The sequence below is a fragment of the Elephantulus edwardii genome, unplaced genomic scaffold, assembly GCF_000299155.1.
Source record: "Elephantulus edwardii isolate Elephantulus edwardi_28Jun2011 unplaced genomic scaffold, EleEdw1.0 scaffold00192, whole genome shotgun sequence".
Classification (NCBI taxonomy): Eukaryota; Metazoa; Chordata; class Mammalia; order Macroscelidea; family Macroscelididae; genus Elephantulus; species Elephantulus edwardii.
Window position 1 is genome coordinate 5501498 of NW_006399942.1, and position 5578 is coordinate 5507075.

Genomic DNA, 5578 nt, shown 5'->3' on the forward strand with positions numbered 1-5578 from the left:
GAGAGAGAGAGAGAGAGAGAGAGAGGGAGAGAGGGAGAGAGGGAGAGAGGGAGAGAGGGAGAGAGAGACAGAAAGAGAGAGAGAGAGAGAGAGAGAGAGAGAGAGAGACTGACCTTCATGACCCTCTGCAGCAAATTCTTCAGCCCTTTCTCAGTGTCAGGAAGTAGGGTTGTATCATCTGCATAATGCAGGTTGTTGGTAAGTCTTCCCCCAATCCTGATGCCACATACCTCCTCATAAAGTCCAGTCTCTCAATGATCTGTTCTGCATACAGATTGAAAAGGTGTGGAGACAAGATTCATCCCTTACAAACTTCCTTTTAGATTTTGAACCATGCAGTGCTTCCTTGCTCTGATTACTCCTCCTGGTCCAAATATAAGTTTTATACGAGTACAATCAGGAGTTCTGGGATTCTCATTCTTCTCAAGGTTAGCCACAATTTATTGTGTTCCACACAGTCAAAAGTCTTCACATCATCAATGAAATACACGTGTTATAGTTGTTATAGTTATAGTTATATAGTTGTTATATTTCCAGAAAATTATAGTTTTAGGTTTTAGATTCACTTTTGTGCTTATTTCCATGGATAGTTTGAGATATGGTGTTGCATTTTCTGCAAATGGATAACCTGTTTTGCCAGCAACATTTGCTACAGAGACAAATGTCTCCTGTGAATAGGCATTGACCCTTTGGTGAAAATCAGTCATTCATAGGTGAATAGCTTTACTTCTGGGCTCTCAAATCTGTTCCTTTGCTCTCTGTGTCCTTCTAATAGAATTTGACTGCTCTTTCCTAGCTGGAGAGGAAATGATGAAACTGGGAAATTATGAGATCTCCTATTTTGTTGTTCTTCAGGAGAGGAACAACTGTTAGGCCATTTTTCCATATAGCAGTGGAGGTCAAAGATTCCACTGTCATAGAATGTTGTTAAGATTTTTATTGGGATAACATTACATAGAGTTCTGATGACCTAGCCCACAGCAAGATATGTTGATAACACAAAAGCTACACGTCTCTGGTGATCTGGATTCACCAGCAGCTCTGGGACAGAAAAATGGGCAGTCTTTTCCCATAGCAATTTTCTGTTATTTTGGGGGCTAACAAGTCACTGGACCAATTGGCAGCATCAGAATGGATGGTGAAGAGATTGAGATTGTACACAGCTTTAGTTTGCTTGGCTCCATAGTCAAGAGTCTTGGCACCAGCAGCCAGGAAATTAAAAGGCGCATTGCTATGGGAAAGTCTGTTGTTAGGGACCTCTCCAAAGTGCTGAAGAGCAATGGTATTTCTTTGGAAACTAAGGTGCATCTGATAGAGGCCATGGTCTTCGCAATCACTTGTTATGCATCAGAGAGTTGGACGATGACCAAGGAGGATAGAAGAATTGATGCCTTTGAGCTGTGGTGCTGGAGAAGAGTATTAAGAATACCATGGACTGCTAGGAAAACAAACAGATTTGTCCTGAAAAGGGTTAAACCGGGTGGCTCCTTGGAGGCAAGGATTCTGAGGCTCCATCTAGCATACTTTGGACATGTTGTGAGGAGAGACTGGTCCTTGGAGAGGGACATCATGCTTTGGAGGGTGGAGGGACAGTGCAGGAGAGGAAGGCCCTCTATGAGGTGGATTGATTCAGTGACTGGGATAATTGGGTTGGGAGTGTCAGAGACAGTGCGATTGGCACAGGACAGAGCAGAGTTTAGGGCTGTTGTACATAGGGTCGCTATGAGTCGCAGGCGACTCGCCGGCACATAACAACAACAAACAACAACATCAAGTCACAACTCATAGTGGTCCTAAGAACAAACCGATCGAAAATTTTCCCTATCCTCAGCCAGCAGCAGGATCTCTGCTATCCTTGAATCCATTGTCAGAGTTACTAAGACAATCTAGCATATTGAGGATCTTTCTCTCTTTTGATAGCTCTATCTTTCCTAAATTGATGTCTTGTCCCTATCCTGACAAAATATCCAAAATACATGAGATAATGAGCCACTCCCAAAACATTCATCTCTGAAGAATGACCAAGGGACACTGACCAGTTCTGAGTCCCACCCTGAGGGTATCCCCAAAAAGAAACTGTCCTCGATAGGAATACAAGGTGACTGCATTCAGCCAGTGCCAAAGAAAGAGCCCAGTCCCACTACCAAATTCCAATCCAACGGGGTTCAGGTAGAGGACGGCTGGTGAAGCAGTGCCCCTTCCCACAGCATGTCCTCCTGATAGGACACTGACTCAGATACACAGAATGCCAATGATTCAAGCTGTATGGCATCCGAGAGGATGTGTACTTCACACCCCAACTCCATCAGCATCTATGATGGCCCCTGGCAGACACCTAAGATTGTCCAGACCAAATGCAACCTCTCCTATGGAGACAACAGCGACCCTGCCCTAGAGGCGTCCTCACTGTCCCCACCTGACCCCTGACTTAAGACAACCTCCAGCTCCCCAGCAGAGCCAGCACAGAAAGGGGCTTGCCACTGAGATGGCTTCTGGTTCTTAAAATTACTTCAGGCTGAAACAGAGCGTCTAGAAGGCTGGTGCTGCCAGATGGACAAGGAGACTTAAGAGAACAACCTCTCTGAAGAAGTCTTAGGAAAGATCCTCAGTGCCGTAGGCAGTGCCCAGCTACTCGTGTCTCAGAAGTTCCAGCAGTTCCGGGGCCTCTGTGAGCAAAACTTGAACCCCGATGCCAACCTACATCTCACAGCCCAGGACCTAGCAGGGTTCTGGGACCTACTACATCCATCTTACTACTGTCCATCGAGGACATCGGCATAAAGATTGATGAACTCTACCACCTCAAGGCCAACAGCTGGCAGCTGGTGGAGATCCCCAAGAAGAGGAACGAAGAGAAGAAACCAACCCCGCAGTTCCAAAGAAGCCAGCCAAATCCAAGCCAGCAGTGAACAAGGCCTCTGACGCAGGGGACAATCAGTGCCAGGCTAAGCAGGCTGCTTCGGTGTGGCAGAACTCAGCCAGCCACAAAGAGTGCAGAGAGCATTGAGATTTATGTCCCTGAGGACCAGACCCAGCTCTGAGACCAGGAAAGAAACAATCATTAAAAACAAAAAAAAAAGAAAAAAAAGAAAAAAAAGATTGTCTATAAGGAGCACCCAGGTTGCACTTTCTTTAAGACAGATTTGTTTCTTTTAAAGTCCCTGAGCCATTAAAAACTTATCTCCAATGCTACTAGTCAAAGTCTGCAATTCTTCTTGAAGAATTGGAAGTCAGCTACAAGTGACTCATAGCAATCCTATGAATAACAGACCACAATGTTGCCCTACTCTGCACCATCCTAGGATCTTTGATACAATCAAGCAATTTGCTACAGACATTGGTTCATTCCATCTTGTTGAGGGTTTTCCTTTTTTTCTATGACCCTTCACTTTTCTCAGGATGGCTATATTTTCTCCAAGACAGACCTGTTTGTTCTTTTGGTAGTATATGGATATTTAACACTCTTCTTCAATACCACAACACAAAGGTATCATTTTTCTCTGTCATCCGTATTCATTATTCAGCTCTGAAATGGACAGCAAGTGATTAAAAAATACCATGGCCTGAATAAGGTGCACTTTTGTGCTCTAAATGATATCATTACCCCTGAGGTAACGATATTTGAAGAATATCATTTGGAGAGGTCCCTAATTGTACAACAATATGTCTTGTGTTCTCCTATTTGTGCTAAGGGTGTTGATTGTGCATCTATGTCAGATAAAGTAAATGACAATACCAATCTTTTCTCCACCTATCATGATATTGCCTATTGATGCAGTGGTAAGAATTTTTGTTTGCTTGATGTTGAGATGTAACTCATTAAAGGCTGAAGTATTTAACTTTATGCAGCAAGTGCTTCAAGTTCTCCTCACTTTCAGGAAGCAAGGTTGTGTCATCTGCATAATGCAGGTTATTGATCAGTTTTCCTCCAATCCTGATGTCACCTTCTTCTTCATAGAGCCCACATTCTCAAATAATCTGTTCAGCATTCAGATTGAATAAGCACTGAAAGAGAACACAATTCTGATGCACACTTTCCTGATTTTAAACTACATAGTGCTCCCTTGCTCTGTTCGTACAACAGCCTCTTGTCTATGTATCAGTTTCATGGGAGCATAATCAGGTGCTCTTGTATTCCTACTGTTTTCATTGTTAGCTATTATGTGTTATGATCGATGATGATAAAAGCATTTGCATAGTCAATAAATCACAAGTAGGAATTCATCTGGTATTTTCTACTTTCATCCAGGATCCATCTGACATCAGCAATGATAATCCTGGAACCTAAATCCAGCCTGAATTTCTTGTCATTTTTTGTACTGTTATAGACATTTTCCATTTTTTGGATTATCTTAAACCAATATTTTACTTTCATGCAATGATATTGTTTGATAATTTTCACATCCTGTTGGGTCACCTTTCTTGGGAAAGAGAATAAACATGGATCTCTTCCAGAGAGCTATGTAACAGTCCTCCAAATTTCCTGACTTTTACTGGTGAGCATGTCCAGGCCTGAATCTGTTAGTTGAAACCTTCCAATTGGTATCTCATCAATTCCTGGAGCCTTACTTCTTTTTTTTTTTAGTCTTCCTTTTCATCGTAAAACTTCCAACTTCCAGATGTATAGGAAGTAATTGAAAATATTATGACTTAGATTAGGCACAACTTAGTCTTTAAAGTGAAGTGTTTGTTCCTTTGGACTTCAGGGAAGTCCCTGACAGCAGATATTCACATTGCAATATGTCTTCTGATTTGTGGCAGTGTATCTTGTAATATATAGCCTTTCAAACCCCTAGTAACGTTGGTAAAAATCAGAGCTAACTCCACAGCAATAAATTTAAGTCTTGGTTGTTGGTGTTTTACTATAGATTATTGTCAGTTGTATTGCATTTTAACAATTATGAACCTTCCAATCTTTCAACATACTTTTCTATTAATCCACATCCTCTTACACTCTCCACATTCTTCATTTCACTTACGGTCTGTTAATAATTTAAGTTAATGTTCATTGTCATTCTCCTATGCTGATAGTCAGAAATTCCTTTAACAAATGCCCACAGCACCTTAGGAAATTCCCCAAATCCAAATTCTGGACAACTCACTCTAACGTTTTATATGGCCTGACTCTATCCAGTGTTTTAGTAACTGAGCATGTTACACTGTAGGCTGCTAACCAAAAGGTCATTGGTTCAAATGCAATAGTTGGCACATAGGAAAAAGAAAAAAAAATTCTTCCCATAAAGATGAGCAGCCTTAGAAAGACAGGGAGTTTCTTCCTGTAAATATTGGCAGGAGGATCACATGAGTCAGAATAGCAGTATCCACAGCCTCCATCTAATGGCTTATAATTTGCTCTTTTTACAATAACTAAAGTACCAACTCTACCTACCTAATTTAGCTTCCCTTTATTAGAGTTATCTACATTTCTTTTTTTTTCTTCAAGGAAATACTCAGGACATTGCCTGTTACCTTTTTAGAACATATATTTCACATTAGGAAGAACTCTTTTTCTTCTTTTACGACTGTGAAGCACTGTGGGTTTGTATTTCTCATGCATATTGTGTCTAATAGACTCTTT

The 5578-nt window shown here is 41.4% G+C and overlaps 1 protein-coding gene and 1 pseudogene across 1 annotated transcript in view; one reads left to right on the top strand and one right to left on the bottom strand.

The window, feature by feature from the left end:
• Positions 1–3041, top strand: part of LOC102848595 — a 9012-nt pseudogene extending 5971 nt beyond the window's left edge.
• ADAMTS3 (ADAM metallopeptidase with thrombospondin type 1 motif, 3) overlaps positions 1–5578 on the bottom strand; it is a 413898-nt gene that overhangs the window by 205518 nt on the left and 202802 nt on the right. The gene's annotated exons all lie outside the window — the stretch shown is intronic.